Below are 18,717 nucleotides of genomic sequence, written 5' to 3' on the forward strand. Positions count from 1 at the left end.
AGATGTTTTTTTTTCCATAACCATCAATTTCATTGTTTTTATCTGCCGAGCGTTGTTTGACGGCCACAGTGTTTTTTTTTTGTTTGGGGTGATGTTCAAAGTAAGATACTGAAACTTTACTAATACAAAATTAGTTACATGAAAAATGACTTCAATTCATATTATAACATTTTAGATATTTTGTCGTCCTCTAGGAATGACTGTCTCAGTAAATAAAGTATCCATCATTCATGATCTAGTTATTAAACTGTCAGACAGTTTTACAACTTCATTCGTCAGACCCTTCAGAGTATTCGGATTATAGAGCCCTAATGTAATCCAAATTTCATACATTGAATAAAACAAACGAGACAATCGTTCGTGTTCAACTAATACGATCTTGGTGGTCCTCACTGTAATCCTTTTACCACTTTTATACAAAATCGATTCGTTCTTATAATCCTTATGGGTTAAGAAATAAGATTCAAAATCAATTGTATGGTTATCTTTGCAAATGTCAGTCTGGGAGCACTGAGACGCAGATGTGCATCGAAGTGTCTATCTTGATTTCACGATCGGAATACGAATTTAATTTGCGTCTTTAGTAGGGGATGTCACTGGTATTAGTTATCTGTTGAGCTTGCCGTCCGTAATGATGTTATGGACGTCAGTTGAATGTTAAGTATGAGTTTAGCTAAAATATATTAAACAAATGTTATATTAGATCACATGTGAAAATAATTATTTTTTTTTGTAAATATACAACTTAGATTAATAATACTAAATGATATTTTTTTACGTTGACGAAGTTTTAAACGTATATGATGAATTACAAATGATGGAAATGATTACATTTTCATTGTGTAACATTCGACAGAATATTTTCTGACGCAAATTGTTTTACGTTTTTACGTGTTAGTTAGACGTTCTTAAATTATTGATCTATGATATCGTTCTGATCGAGTTCGAACCCGGTAGACTTTTTTAACAGAGAGTATCCCACTATGCTGATATTGCAGTACATAAATGCGTACGTGAATGTATGAAGTGTACTCTTCCTCTCTATTCCTTTACTCCCATAATCCTATTGGATGAGAATCCAACTAGTGCGGAAGATAGTTAGGCCCAACTGGTTTACGTGCTTATATATTATATAATATTTAAGTGCTTTATCTATATATATATATTATCTACTTATCTATGAGGAACCGAGTTTGGGCCAGTAGTTAAAACGCCTGCATCTTAACCGATGATCGTGGGTTCAAATCCAGGCAAGCACCACTGAATTTACATGTGCTTAATTTGTGTTTATAATCTCTTGCGGGGGCGGTGATGGAAAACATCCCGAGGAAATCTGCATGTACCTAATTTCAACGAAATTCTGCCATATGTGTATCGACCAAAACGCAATGGAGTAGCGTGGTGGAATATACTCCAAGCCTTCTCTTCAAACTGAGACAGCAAACAAGCAACAATAAAGCGGGAAATTTACAGGCTGTAACTGTTGCTGTTGTATCTATCAATGATATCTTTAGAATGACGTATTACTATGATTTACTTACTGGAAGTCTGAGTAGGTACCATATCTACCGGTTATATATATATATATATATATATATATAAAAGATTAATAATATTGTGGTCTAATTCGAAGGTTAAACCAGCGCAACTACATTCACAAGAGACTTAAAATCTTAGTTCCTGAGTTTTCTGAAGCATTGATGATGTATACATAGTATGGACGACGATGACCACGATTACCAACACGCACAACTATCGATCAAGTGGCCCATTTTTGAGTCTGCTAAAATGATATCAAAATGACATAAATATTATCGCTTTTTTTAATATAGAGCACTAATTTCATAAGGGATTACGTCTAAGTAATGCCTTAATCAAGTTTGTTCAATGTTTAAAATTGTTGTTTCAATGTTTAATATTTTACATTAAATTCGAACCTAAAGGGCAGTTGAATAATATGAACAAAAAACTATATCCAGTTTAAAAACCCCTTTGTTATCTTTCCCTCTGATTTATCCCGCAAACTCAGAACCAACCGCAGAAGCATCACAGCATTCCGTATAAATCATGTGGCCTGGACAACAAAGCTTTGTTTAGAATTTTGCGGTCACCTGCGAAAATATTAGCGGCACACGCTCTGCGGTTCATATTCTCGTGTTTCTTTCTTATTATTATTTTTGTTAAACTCGCTTAACACTTAAAGTATCAAAAAGCAAATGTATTATTAATAAAACTCACTATCACAGAAATCAACCACTAGTTATATTTTAATATAATGATTAATAATATATTAAAACATAATTAAATAATATATTTTGTATCATCAAGATAAATTTTATAAGTGATATATCAAAATAGTTTCCGCTCGCGGCTTATCTCGTTTATGAGGGTAGGTGTCATGTAACTTATGTCCTTGGGTACGTCAAGCATGTAAAATGTCATGACGGCCGGTTAAATATTTAGGACTTAAAATAGTAACAAACAAACACACCTACTTTTGCATTAAATATAGTTAAATATGAATAAGTATTTAGTTACAGACTATTTATAATGTACTATAATGTGTGGTTTATTTGTGGTTATTATGTAATAACCTCAAAGCTTAGAGTTGTGCTGGCCATACATGTTTGTTGCGGCTTGGCAGTATCGCTAACAATATTTCATCAGAGATTATTTAGCGAGAAATATTATGTACGTAATATATCAATAAGTGAACATCGAAAGTTGTTGTATATCATTTAATATGAAAAGGAGCACCTGTGTTGTACGTAAATGATTCGCGCCATAGATGATCATAAAAAAATTACGAATTTAAGTAAATTATAAATGATACTAATTTTTACTTTTTGGGTTTATCTGGAGCAGACATTTTCAGCTCAGTTGCATGTTTATATTATGAGGAGGAGCTGGTCACGGCATCAAGTACGCAAGTCTGACTGCGACGGAGCGATAAAACGCTTAGCCGAATAGCTGCTTCGTCTAAAGCGAACTTCAGACTTGCGGTAACAGCTCACCGATGTAGCTTTCGTTTTGGTACAAGTTAAAACAATAAAAAATATTGTAATATGACGTTGATATATGTAATATTCGAAAATATATTTTCAACACAATTGAAATTGTAGTAATTTCTCGAAATAAATATTTTAAGCTAGATGTCGTAGGGTATCAGGCATAAAACGTAGCCAAAGTATGTATATCAAATTTCATCGAATTCGGTTCAGTGTTTTGGCTATGAAAGAGCAACAGACAGACAGACTGAGTTATTTTCACATTAATTTATAATATTAGTCTTCTTCTTCTTCTGCCTGGCATTTGTTAATCCCAGCTATTGCCAGGGTCTGCCTTCCGACCAAGTACGGTCTTGAGTGTCATTCTGTGTGAGTCCATTGGCTCTCTTAACTTGCTTTACGACATCCAGCCATCGCTTCATTGAGCGCCCGGGAGACCTAGTTCCAGGTACAAATATATTAAGGCACTTTCTCCCAATGTAGGTCGCCGCACGACACGGCCATACCACCTCAGACGATGCTCTTGGAGCTTATTCGCTACATTACGGACCCCAAGACTACCTCGGATGTACGAGTTGCATATGCGGTCAGCCCGCGTTACGCCGCACATCCACCTCAGCATTTCCATCTCCGTGACGTGTTGCTCCTGAATGTGCCGAGATAGTGATCGGCTCGTGGTAGTCCAGCACTCGCTCCCGTATAGAAGGACCGTTTGGATGATGCTCTTGTATATCTGCCCTTTGAGCTTGGGCGGTATCTACGGTCACAGACCACACCTGTGACTTCCCGATATTTAACATAAGCAGCGCTTATACGGACTTGAACGTCGTGATCGATGTTTCCGGACTCGTGCACCAAATAGGGCTTCAACCAGCCGTTAAGTCGGAGAAGTTTAGGTACCTTGGATCCGCCATGGTACCTAAACTCTTTTCTAAACCTTGATCCTGCACCTGAACTCTTTTCGGTAGTGTCAAAAATGCCGTCTCATCGGATTATGCCATCCTATCTGATTATTAGAGCGAGGGAATAGAGAGTGAAACTGTATTAGTACACACACTTGTGCACTATGCCTTGCATGGTCTCCCTAGAGATTGGTCGCCGTGGGCGAAATCAGTCAGAAGGACATAATTATGTTTGTATAGTACATCTATTCACTAACTTTATTTATAACCAACGTTGTTGGTTATTTATAGCAGCAAAGGCTGACGATTCTTATTTATGAAATTTAATTCCGTTAGATTACGACTTTAGACAAGAATCATATGCAAGTTGTAATTTGTAGCGTTGTGTTGATTGTTTCGTCGCGATGTCAGTGTTTGTGAGAATGAATACGACCACCTGCGTATCTGAGTGTGTGTGTTTGTGTGTGTGTGTGCGTATGTCTATATGTATATTTCATTTATATTAACTTCAAAGAAAATAGTAATTGAGTTTTCATTTAATGCGATTAAATTTTTTATTAGCATTAGCAGCCTGTAAATTTCCCACTGCTGGGCTAAGGCCTCCTCTCCCTTGAGGAGAAGGTTTGGAGCATATTCCACCACGGGGAATGCGGGTTGGTGGAATACACGTGTGGCAGAATTTCGTTGAAATTAGACACATGCAGGTTTCCTCACGATGTTTTCCTTTACCGCCGAGCACGAGATGAATTATAAACAGAAATTAAGCACATGAAAATTGAGTGGTGCCTGCCTGGGTTTGAACCCGAAATCATCGGTTAAGATACACGCGTTCTAACCACTGGGCCATCTCGGCTCATGCGATTAAATATACTTTACTAAATGTTTATGACATAATTTATTATACAAAGTATAAACTACCACGTGACTATATCTATACAGTTATAATGAGAGTCAATATCAATAAAATGGCGACTCTTTAAAAAAGGTACGTCCGCCAAAGTGTATAAAAGAAAAAAATATGTATATTAAAAATCTTTAAACTTATAGAATGAATTGTAAATATTATTTACATATTATATAATAAATGTTTATAGTAAATTCCTTTTGGTATATCACTTATACCACACTCCGTTCTTCAGTCGTAACGGCTTTGTTGACTCGTTACTTCTTCCAACTGAATAAAGTTTTCTTTGATGCATTTGCATGGCCGATATATAGTATTTATATATATTTCATATTGTAAATACGTGTCTCCATTAAATCACCAAGTCAAAGTTGTTGACTGCAAAGCCGGTTATCGCTATTTACAAAGGAAATTTTCGCGGTGAAAGGTATAAAGTGAGATTTAAATATAAATATAAATGTAAATCTAATATCAGAAATGAGTCTCATATAATATATTAACCGTTTTCTTTATATTGTTATCTATGGACGATGACTTTTAAATGTAAACGTAAGTTAAAATTAATTGTATAATAATGGATTTGCAATTAGAATCAATTTTTAATGACATTGCAATAAATTGTTTTGATTTAATATTTTTAAGGTATTAAAGGATGAATTGAATAATAATAACATTCAATTTTTTTTTTATATATAGGTAAGCGCATCCGCTTATGGGCTACTGGATATATACTGGATACCTGATGGTAAGTGGTCAACGCCACCCGTAGACACTGGCGCCTTAAAAAATTTTAACTATTCCTTACATCCCGTGCCTATAGTAACTCTGGCTCACACACCCTTCAAACCGGAACACATCAAAACTAAGTATTATTGTTTGACGGTACAATATCTGATGAGTGGGTGGTATCTACCTAGAACGGCTTGCACAAAGGCCTAAACACTAATTAAGAAAATTCATACTTTCAAATTTTATAGCAATTTTTTTTTTACGGTTCCTGTATTGTGTAGTTTACACTTTGAAAATACTTTTGTTCCCAAAAATCCAGTTAAATAACGGCCACAAAATTTTCAACAGTATCAATATTTTGTATTACACTAAAAATTGTTAACTAAATTACTATGAAAATTCATACGACTATAAAACACATAGACATGAAGATACACAATAATAAAGAAATCTAGTTACGCCAGCCTTCGAGTAATCCCCATTGACCGGGTACCACTTCAATCGTTACATTATTATATATGAAGGATATTCCATACAGGAACAAAAAATACAATAATAATAATAATAAATATTGGACAACATCACATAAATTACTCTGATCCCAATGTAAGTAGCTAAAGCACTTGTGTTATGGAAAATCAGAAGTAACGACGGTACCACAAAAACCCAGACCCAAGACAACACAGAAAATTAATGAACTTTTTCTACATCGACTCGGCCGGGAATCGAACCCGGGACCTCAGAGTAGCGTACCCATGAAAACCGGTGTACACACTACTCGACCACGGAGGTCGTCAACATCTTAGATATGATAGTTGGCGTATTTAGCTGTATATTAAATTAACAGTGACAGGATTAAAGTAGAACTTGTCATCAATTAGCCGAGCTATTCGTACGTCGTTATAAAATAAATAACAAACCACGCCCAGCGTATGAAACTAGATGCGTTGGACTTACGCCCACAAAGGTGACCCACAATCATGATTACACACTACCCATACTTGCGTCTCAACATCCACGCCCGCCGTCAATCTATATGAAAATAGATGTTAAACAAGCCTATTATGTTGTACCTATTGTTCTTCCTTTCACAACGAGGCAAATAGCTCTATTATCGAAGACAATGGACTAATGGCTTTCATAAATTAAAACGATGCTTTTGAAATCTATTGCAATCAATTTATGGCTATTTTTCTTACGTTAAAATAAATTAATTCTAATTTTATTATCTTGCTAAATTCAAACTATAACATCTTCGTATTTTATAAAGCACAATTAATAGCAATTCTACAATAGATTATACTAGCTGAATCCACAGGCTTTACTGGCATGAGAATTATTCAAGAACTGTTACACAATCGTTCATCCCCAACATTACTCTCTTAAAAGATATTAAAAGTATCCTATGATTATCTTTAGTGTTCCAACGTGGTTCGTACCAAATTATTTGCAAAATTTCATCATAATTGATTCAGTGGCTTAGCCGAGAAAGGGTAACAGAGAGACAGACGGAGATAGTTTCGCATATATATCTATATTAGTAAAGATTACACGACACAATGCAGATACCTAATACAAGATTGATTTAAAATAATAATGGCATACGAGATAAGAATAAAAATAAAAAATAAGTTTATTCATTATATGAATATTTTAAAATCAGTGTGTAAAAAACATTACTTAGTATAAAGAAGTAAGTACAGAGAGAGAAAAAATTATTTGAAATAACAACGACTGCAATATACATGTATACAACATATATTATAGAGTTTTTTTAATGTTTTAAGGTGCAGCTAAATATTTGTTAAAATAATTCAGTATGATAAACTTCCAACATAAAACATCGTCACTCCGGAAATTATAAATACGCTTCTTACGTCGTCCGCATGCTAGAATTATACGCAGGAATAATTTTCGCTAAAGCAATTACATTCGCAATTAAAACCTGTGCCCTGGAGTACCGGAATCCCGAGAATCGGGGGTCTCTGGTATTTGCGAGCGACCCTAAACTGACCTCTCACCATATAGACGGAATTAAATAACTTCTGTCATAAAATATATTATTTTATGTGTATTATACGCAGTCATTCGTTTTTATTATTAGAACGCATATCTTATACAATACTAGCGACCCGCCCCAGCTTAGCACGGGTTAAAATTATTAATAAATAAAATTAGAATTCCGCTCAATAAGAAAATATCTCGTATGTATATTTATTTTATAACATTTATTTATTCATTCATTTGGATAAGTACCTAGTATATATAGCTTTGATATTCAATTTGTGACGAAAATTCTCCTTATTCTGCCATGGCACTTTTTAATATTTTTTTTATATGTACTGTAGCATACACCTAGTACCTAGAACGCTTACATTATTATCTTTATGAACTTCTCGGAACAAAAGTATTTTCAAAATGGAAAATACATAATACACTAATAGTAAAAAAAAAGAATTGGTATAAAATTAAAAAAGTATGAATTTTCTTATTTGATGTTTGATACTAAATATCTTTTGTTTTTGTTACATAGTAATATAGTATTTAAATATAACGTCTCATTTCATAAATACATTTATTTCGGACTAAAATCATAATATTACTTAAAAATAGCCTATAAATAATGAAGTAATAAAAAAATATTAAAATCACTTCTGTAGTTTCGGAGTGTATCAATTACAAATGCACTAATCTTTTGACTTTATGCTATCCCATAGAAATCTAGCATTTTTCCGGGATAAATAGTAACCTATGTCATTCTCTAATACATTGATCTGTAAAAAAATGAACCAATCTATCCAATGAGAACCGTTCATTTTTCAGGATAAAAAGCATCTGTGCTCTTCCAGGCAATAATCTATCTCTGTACCAAATTTTATCGAGATCCGTTCAGCCGTTCTGGCGTGATTGACTAACAAAACATCCATCGATCTAAAGTTTCGCATTTATAATATTAGGAACTATATAATATAAGTCTGTTCCACCGCAACCCAAATCTTTCTTCCCACGTATACACTATAAATTTTCTGAAGTAAGACCCAAATAAATATAATTTTGTAACTTTTTCCAAGATATTACAAACCCATATATACATTATTATCTTTAAAATTGAACAACTTGCATACAGCTCATCATGGTCCCAAAAAAAGTACCCTAAGTTCAACCTTTGAGTTCAAGCTTGCCTCAAACTAAATTTCAACAAAATCCGTTCAATCTTTTAGCCTTGAAACCGTGACAAACATACAGACTTCTGCATTTATAATATTAGTTTAGTGCTAACAAGAAAAGAAACAAAACACATATGCCAAAATTGTGGCGTCATTTATTCAAAATATTTAAAGAAGATAACAGAGAACATAATTTATCTACTATTCATATCTTAGAGATAAAACAAAAGATAAGTACACAGTAAATAATTTAACAGTAAACCATTTTGAAATTATACAACGATTACTGTAGTATAATTCATTCATCAACTATCATTATTACTTTACATTACAAACACAAATTTTAAGCGTTTCTATTGAATTTTTAATTACTATTCCAACTTTGCCATTTGCACTGTATTTTTAGAGATATTTGGTATTTAAATAAGAGCTACAAATAGACGACTGACGTACTTATTATACAATACAGGGGATATGCAATATGGATAGATCACTTGGCTTAATTTTGTATATGGAATAGATAAGCGGACGGGCAAAAGTATTGCTGTTTGTGGAAAAAATATATGATGAGTGAGTGGTACCTTACCAGACTGGCTTACCTTTGTATATATGAAGGAGTGTCTTGTCCCGGCTTGTTTTTAAAAAACATGACGTCAGCATTGCTGCCGTCACAAATGTCAGGGCTTGGATTTCTATCCATCCTCGAAGGTATGAAATTAAACTCAGGAAATATTCTTCTCTGATTTATTCCAAACTGAGGAGGTCCGACCGCTTCGACGGCTCAAACAAGCCCTGGCGAGCGTTCGGCCTTTACAAAAATCGGTTCGGCCATAACAAAAATGGGTGGGGGTACTATTCACTCAATATAACACCTATTTATGGCCGTTAAAATATTTTAACCAAATTAACCATCTCAAAATTCACTAAATATTATTAATTTAACAATCAAACAGTTTTCAGTTATTAAAAATAATTAAAAAAAATATTTTCCGGGCACGTGTTTTTCTTAAATACGTGATATTCCGCCGACATATGTATATTATTTGTTAAAAAATAAACAAGGGTTCAAATTGTATTTTAATAAACTACATGTACTAAATACTAGTTGCAATGTTGTCTTAAAATATATATTGTTATTTTTATATAACAAGTGTATATGTATGTACTATATCACATGATTGTCTGGCAGCTGTATACCTACATATATTATGTAAGCTTAGTGTTGACATTGACATTCGAGTGTTCGCAGAGAGGGAGCCCCAGTGAGGTAAACGTCAAAACGTATCGTACTATCCGAATGACTGAATAAGCTTTAGTTGATTTCAATTGTAGTTTAATCATTTCGTTAAAACTTAGTTGTACACGTGAATTTTTAATTAATTAATTTAATTTAAAAGTAAGGATGAAGGTTTTTAAAAAAAAAAAAGAAATGATAAGCATGATCATTTAATTGTCGATTTTCTGTTTTCAGGTTAGTATTAGTCATCGGTTAATATTGATAATGTAAAACTCATTTGTTTTTAACAAATAAAACTCTGTTTTTAGATGAATCACATTGTGTTATGCTTTAAAGAAGAAAAACCCATGATCTTATGTATATTTCATTTTGCTTGCTTGCATTAGTTTAAAACCATTAATTCCACGGCTGTTCAAAGTTCTCATGACACGAAAAAAGTTTGAAGTTTATTCCACTGTGCTGATTCAATGTAAGTCGGTAAATAAACTCACCGCAAAACTTCGTCCGACATAAGTAATTATATCGTTTTCATCCGAATGTTGTCCTCCACTGTTATAATTATAAGGTAATGTTTAAACAAGAATTAGACAAACGATCTTATTGTGGTGTTTGCTCTGTATTGCTCTGTACTTTTTCCTAGGATCTACCGCCTCTTATATCCACTGTGCGATCTTCTATTTGTTTTATCTATATTTTAGAAATATTTTAATTTACATAAGCAACCTTCTTTGTAATATGAAGGAAGTTCTGAAATATTTTTCGCGATATTTCCCTTCATCGTCAAACAAGAGCATAATTATGGGCACAAAGCCATAAAACCATCACTGCTATCTATATTGATGAAAAAAGTTTTTTTTTTCTGAACAATTATCCTTGTTCAGAAAAAAGTTAAGACTCTTCAATTTTACCAACTAGAACCGACCCGGAAGTCATACACTTACTATATAATTATTTGCATGTGTAATATGAAATGATATTTTACTGATTCTGAGTCCAAACCCGAAGCAAGCACCACTAAATTCATGTGCTTACTCGTAATTTGTACTTATAATTCACCTCGTGCTCGGTGATGAAGGAAACATCGTGAGGAAACCTGCACGCAGTGAATAAGAATTTACAATGAGTACTCGCTTTGGAGCAACATAATGAAGTGAGCTTCATTATGTTGCTTCTTCTCTTCTAAGGGCAGAGGGGGCGTTTCCCCGGGAGTGGGACGTTATGAGACTGTAACTTACATTTTTACAACAAACAAGCTCTATTAAAATATCCTCATTGAGTACGTATTCATTTTCCTATAGCTTGTTCCAATGAAAAAAAGGAGTAGATATACTCATACTATCTATTCACATATAACAAACAATTTGCTGAGAGTAGAATGATAATAATTCTAATATCCAGTAAAACAATAATAGATCTTAGTATTAGAATAATTAGTCTCAGTTGGTGAATGTTAAACAGGTAATTGTTAACCAATTATCTCCGATTTCCTTGCCTTTGGAAACATTTTTTTTATTCCTTGTTTGCTCGGCAAGCCCGTCTGATTAGGTATAACCCACTCATCATATATTTTTCCGCTGACGGAAATTTCATGTGCTTAATTTGTGTTTCTCGCGTTCGGCGGTGAAGGAAAACGTCGTGAGGATACCTGCATGTGTCTAATTTCAACGAAATTCTGCCACACGTGTATTCCACCAACCCGCATTCCCCGTGGTGGAATATGCTCCAAACCTTCTCCTCAAGGCAGAGGAGGCCTTAGCCCAGCAGTGGGAAATTTACAGGCTGCTAATGTAAAAAAAATGTTATGTTTGGGTTTAAAGGGTGATTAAGTCAGTGTAACTACTGGTACAAAGTTCCCGTGGTTGGTAAATAAATTAATTAATATTTCTTACTGCACCAATATCTATAGTTGATGGTAATCACTGACAATCATTTACCCGCCAATAAAAAAACATATGCCTAATTATCTTATCAAATTACGTCATAATAACGTTATGTTGTAATATTTGAGTGCTTGTGGAAACTCGAATTTATGAACATATTATATTATATGTTTACTTATTATTTAATAGAATTTGCTAATTTGTAAAAAAAATAAGGTATTTCATATTTATATTATTTGTTTCAATGTACATATGCGATATTTTACCGTCTACGAGCAAGTCAGGTTGGCCGAGTGGTCTAAGGCGCCAGATTTAAGCTCTGGTTCCCGAGAGGGAGCGTGGGTTCGAACCCCACACCTGACATTTGGATAGTCATACATTTCGTTTTGACTTTTTAATGTAAATATTAATACAGTGTATGATTTTATTTATTAAATAAATATATCCAAAATCAAATATTATCATCAATAACAGTGCCTCAATTCAAAAAGAACAATTGGTCCTTGAATTTATACAAATTACATAAATACATAAAAATACTACTTACATAATGTCTTTCTGATAAATTTAGACAAATGTTATATACTCTTTTCTAATAAAATTGTTATATTAATTCATTACTATATTAGAAAAAAATATTTAATAAAAATACATACCTTCAGTTATATTTTTAAAATAAAACAATTAAATACACTATACATACACTAGGCTGATAATATGTTAACTTACATTTGTTATATGTTCCGGATAGGCAAATATACACTAATGAATCAATTTCAGATAATTTGAGATAAAAAAAAAACGAGAGTTTTCGTGGGAAACAAAGCTTACTCTATATATTATGTATTAAACATAAATAACATACACATTAAAATAAATTAAAAACGTTTGAGAATAATTAAATGATAATACTATAATTTTTTTTTATGGCATTGGTTGGCGGACGAGCATATTGGCCACCTGATGGTAAGTGGTCACCACCGCCCATAGACAAAGGCCCTGTAAGAAATATTAACCATTCCTTACATCACCTATGCGCCACCAACCTTGGGAACTAAGATGTTATGTCCCTTGTGCCTGTGATTACACTGGCTCACTCACCCTTCTAACCGGAACACAACAATACAGTTTACTGTTATTTGGCGGTAGAATATCTGATGAGTGGGTGGTACCTACCCAGACGGGCTTGCACAAAGCCCTACCACCAAGAAAATCTAAAATATCTAATATCAAAAAATAATAATGTTGCTTTTAAAAAGTTAAGTGATTTTCATAAAAAAATCCAGTAACAAGATAGCAGAAGTTCATCATTAAAAAAATACAATATATTAAAATTTAAATCAAGAATTAAACCCGACTGACGTCCTGCCACTCTTGTCTGTAATATAAATTGTCTTCGCGATCGATCGAACGCTATAGAAGTTGATGTACTGCCACGCTATCAAAAATATGGATATATCGAAAACCTACTTTATAAAAAAAACTTATATGCACCAATTTTCTAATAATCGGACAAAAGTCCAAGACTCAACAAGAAATCTCAACATTTATTTCATATGGCCTCATAGCATAATAAATTATGTTTGATACGTGCTTTTAGTTTTCTGTGTGCTGGTAGGGTGATTCCCAAACTACAGTCGAATCTAGTTTAGGAGTCAGAGTCGCATAATATCATTTTATCTTAATATTGTGTTGCGCCTCAAAAAGCCGAAAAAGAATAATATTATAATTATATATTTCGGTTAGGATGATAAAATAGACATAGATCACATCACGGGTTTTTCGATAAAAAGTACTTATTTAGATATTTTTATCTAAAAAAAGGCAGCGTTCGTTAGTATGTCAAATGTATTTGTTCGTCTGGTTTTTTATCGAATTCAACGCAATATTGGTTCCTAATACATAGCTTACGTCGATCTTAAAGATTAATTCCAAATAAATATTCAGAAAAATGTAAAAAATCTAAATATTTCACATGTTCTCATTACATACGTGTCTTCTATACCTAGTTTAAATCATTTGAAAAGAGAGAATTAAGTTATTTTTTTTTAAATGAAGAAGAATTAAGTTCTTTTTTTTCAAATAAAGAATAATGAAGTACTTTTTTTTAAATGATCTAAACTGATCGCCGTCTCTTATTTCAGTAAAACTCGTATTCTCTCAGCGATGTTTTAATTTAATTAATGTTTTTCGTAATTAATACTTGATGATGTCACGGACGGTGTGGAGCTACGTACAGTGTAGTATTGTCAGCGAGTCACATAAAAGGGTCACTAAAGGTGTGCATAAAACTGATTTATGTATTTAATGGATGTTTTGGAACATATTATGGTGACTTTTTGTACAAATATTAAAAATTTCAACCGTCATAACAATTTTCAATTTTTAATATAATATGTCTATTGGCGCGCTTTGGGGGTAAGATTGAGTCGTCAGAATTATACTCTCTTGCCCCCTTTCCGTTCTCTACTCCCATGTGTACGTAGCGCGTTTTATACTTCGTTCTATTTACTATTGAAATAATAAGAAATGTATTTTAATTTTTGACCAGTCTTGCTTTTGTCTATTGCTTATTTACAATAGAAAATGCACACACCACATCACATGTTACTTATTGCTGTATACGAGCGCCCACACCCACACACAGATCATTTCTTAAAATTTCTACGGACAGAAAAGTAAAGTAATAATATGAATAATAAAAAATCTTTTCTAAAGTGCAAGTAAACTTCAGTTAAAATGTAGAAATTTCGTATGTTTTGTGGAACTATATGAATTATTGTATTTACATTCCCAAAACTCTGCGTAACACTATGGATTCTGCTTTAGGGTTAAAATATTTTAGACATCCTAGACAAGTCAGGTTGGCCGAGTGGTCTAAGGCGCCAGATTTAAGCTCTGGTTCCCGAGAGGGAGCGTGGGTTCGAACCCCACACCTGACATATTCATTTTGTAACTAAAAATCAATGCACAGTCTTTATAAATCAGTCCTTAAAAATAAAAACATTAAAAATAAGACACACGGCGAATTTTTGATGTTATTTGGAATGAAGGAAAACTTTACATATATAATATAGAAGCGATTAAATTACACGCGTTTATTTTAACACCAGCTATTAATTTATTAAACAATCTAGTTAACACCGCAACTAACTAATTGACTTCAGATACGAAGTAAAGCGTTGCCGCATAATTTGCGACACTACAAGCACAATTAAACTTTAATAGATCAGGTGTAACTTTGAGGTGTCTATTGCAGCCTGCGCGTAATTAAAACGATGTTGGAACTTTGCAAAGTCGGATGCTAGGACATGAATATTCTATGCAATGAGAAACTTTGCATCTAGCTACCTAAACACGATATCGTGAATTCGTATGCTGAAACCCTAATATACGGTTATTATGTGTTCTGTGCATTTAGCTAAGTTGTGGCTGGCTTTAAGCTGGCTTTAGATAAAGTTTGCGAAACTAGGGCGGATAATTTTGGCCTATTTATTTTTAGAGCAACGACGCTCGTATATGTTTAATACAACTCCATAGCTCTTAGAAACTCTGGCTTGTTACGAAATCTTTTCTAGTCAAAATCAAAGTATACTTTATTCAGGTAGGCTTTTAAAAGCACTTTTGAATCGTCATTTAACAAACTATATTACGTGAGGCTACCACCGGTTCGGAATGCAGATTCTACCGAGAAGAACCGGCAAGAAACTCAGCAGTTACTTTTTTTCAACATTTAAAAATACAAAGTCATGTCACTTAAATACAATTATGTATGTATGTACTTCGTTGCCCAAAGGTTAGAATCAGTGCAATTTTTCATTTATTAATATTCACGTACAATATAATATATTATAACACTATCTTGTTGGAAACTCATTAGAACATACGCGTTCTATTATTAAACATCGCGCGTATTCAAGACGCTTAGTTGTAAGCTTCGCACAAAAGACTTTGATAGCTACCCTCTCGAGCATTAATAGAGAAAACTTTCCAAATAATTATAACGTGTTGCAGCGAGGGATCGGAGTGCACTTCAGAATAATGACGTGAGGGACGCTGATATTAGAATGTAGGTACCGTAATACGCCCTTTGAATTCCATAGTAGTCTATTTGTTGACGATTGCTCTCCTGATCGAAAATATCTTTGTCTGAAAACATATAAAACTTCAAAACACCAAATATATTTAAGACATTCAAAAATTAAATAAAAATGGAGTAAAAATTAATTAATAAAAAAAAAAGAATTTATTAAATTTACATCTAATCTGTATGTGGATATGAGAAGTAAATAAATTGAATTACTTTAAATAAATATAATAAAATACCACATCTAGAAGTGATTTTATTATCGTATAGGTACCCTTGATAATATTCACCACGTCATATGACGACAATCATAGACGAGAATTAGAGAGATAGGGACATTGTGTATAGCAACCCTACCGTTAGACACGGCTGGAAATCGATAGTGCTCTAGAAACAAAAGCCCTCATTCGTAGTTAAGAGGAAATGATGATGAGGAGATTGTAAAATCGGCTTCTAACTAACAAGAACGATCGATCTAGGTTTTTAATTTATGTGAAAATTTAGAGATTTCATATCCACATTTTTATGACGTTTATATACGATTTATTTGTAATGTATTAAGTGATAAATACTTAGATTAACTATAATACAGCTTAAAAAAAATTAAAAGTTATCTCGACGAATAGACGTCGACTTTATTCTAATACAGTAATTTAAATATTACACTATTTTTTATAAAAATTGTAATTATATGCGTTATAATGAAGACCGGTCTTAGAACAGCTAACATATATTTTTTAATTCATGAAGAAATAAGTCTACATATACAAATGTTCAAGTCGAAGTCATCTAATATATTGATTGTTAAAAATCTACAATAAATAAATTGGACTACACTATATTTTTTATCAACTGTTGTCTTATATAAGTAATGGTTGTCGCCCGCGGCTTTGCTTGCGTTTAAGCGGTCGGTCGTCGGGTGTCCGGTGTAGCTATGTCCTTCCTTGGTGTTCTAGCTTCAGACCGAATTTAGTTATTTAGCCGTGAAAGAGAAACAGATCGCCAGACAAACAGACAGACAGAATTGCTTTCGATTTTAAAATTTAAGTATAGATTAGGAAAGTTTGAATGCATAAAGCATGGGTATTAACAGTCACCGGTTCAAATCCCTTCAAACGTATATATTTCACTGAGTGTATACAATTTGAATTGGTACGAATTTTATGAAATTTGGTATAAAGCAAGATTGAATCCCAAGAAAAGACTAACGCCTGACCACCAAAACGCAACGAAACGCAAAACGAAATTGCAGGCGACAACAAGTTAATAATAAATATGTACAAAAATTAAAAGAATTTGAAAAAGGAGGACGAGCGTGTTCAAATAAATAAAAAACCTTACCATCGTTAACTGAATATTTAAAATAACGCGAGTTTCATATCATTATACAAATACTTACCATAATCTTCTCACTGCAACGCTGATATCAAATACCGGTCGGAGACAATTAGGGACCGAGTAAAAACCGTAAATGTATACAGTTCTCACGTCGTTGCAGATAACGAGTTATGGAATACTTCTCCCCACGCTTATGCTAGTTCTTAATCGCGTATTATATAATCTGTGTGTGTATATATACATATACCTATATATTTGGTAGGCAGTTTGGCAATTTTGCCACGTGATGGTATGTGGGCACCACAAACCATCGACATTGAAAGAAATTTTACCAATTTTTTATATCGTTAATGCGCCTTCGACCTTGGGAGGTTGATATGTCCTTTTGTACAGTTACACCGGCTGACTCATCAAACCGGAACACATCAATTACGACTCTGATCTTCAAAACTGTTTCTGTAGAAAGTAAAAGCCTGTATATTTCCTACTGCTGGGTTAAGGCCTCCGCTCCTTTGACGAGCAGAATTGGAGCCCATTTCAGCACGTTGTGGTAAAGCGGATTGGTCGATACACATGTGGCATAATTTCTCTGAAATTATAGTCATGCAGCTTTCCTCGCGATGTTTTCCTACACCGCTGAGCACGACATGATTTATAAACATAAATTAAATAAGTTTAAATGCTGCCGGGGCTTGAACCCGCAATCACCGATTAAGATGCTCGTTTTGTAACCACTGGGCCATCTCGGCTGTGTCATAATAATATAGTATAATATATGATAATAATATTTATCTTCAATGTGACCTTAATTGACCTCTACATAATTTATACAATACAAAGCTTAATTTATTTTCCGAAGTTTAAATTAATTATTCATTAGGCAATGAGAAAAAATAAGATTAATTATTTTTCATCATTAGTAATTTATGAATAGTCATGACATTGGATCGCCAATGAAAAACCTCAATAACTACTGACTGACAATGAAAGAAACCGTTTCTATAGTTCTATATAACTTCGAGATCTTTTCATATATTGCAAAACAATTACCGTAGCACAAGTATTGTTAAGAGCCGAGATGGCCCAGTGGTTAGAACGCGTGCATCTTAACCGATGATTGCGCGTTTAAACCCAGGCAAGCACCACTAAATTTTCATGTGCTTAATTTGTGTTTATGATTCATCTCATGCTCGACGGTGAAGGAAAACATCGTGAGGAAACCTGCATGTGTCTAATTTCAACGAAATTCTGTCATATGTATATCCACAAACCCGCATTGGAGCAGCATGGTGAAATATGCTCCTAACCTTCTCCTCAAAGCGAGAGGAGGCCTCAGCCCAGCAGTGGGAAATTTTGAGGCTATTAATGTAAGTTATTGTTAATGATGTGGGGCAAAGCGCACTTAGTCACCAGCCGAGTACAATGCACAAGTTCCGTAAGTCTTATAATCCGATGAGACAGCAAT

At 33.5% G+C, this 18,717-nt stretch overlaps 2 non-coding genes across 2 annotated transcripts; both read left to right on the forward strand.

The window, feature by feature from the left end:
- The first annotated feature begins 12,106 nt into the window (after positions 1 to 12,106).
- On the forward strand, positions 12,107 to 12,190 carry Trnal-uaa. The gene has a single exon. It is a non-coding gene; the product is annotated as a tRNA-Leu (tRNA).
- Positions 12,191 to 14,685: 2,495 nt separating this feature from the next.
- Positions 14,686 to 14,769, forward strand: Trnal-uaa. The gene has a single exon. It is a non-coding gene; the product is annotated as a tRNA-Leu (tRNA).
- Positions 14,770 to 18,717: the final 3,948 nt, after the last annotated feature.

This window comes from Vanessa atalanta, chromosome 10 (assembly GCF_905147765.1).
Source record: "Vanessa atalanta chromosome 10, ilVanAtal1.2, whole genome shotgun sequence".
Lineage (NCBI taxonomy): Eukaryota > Metazoa > Arthropoda > Insecta > Lepidoptera > Nymphalidae > Vanessa > Vanessa atalanta.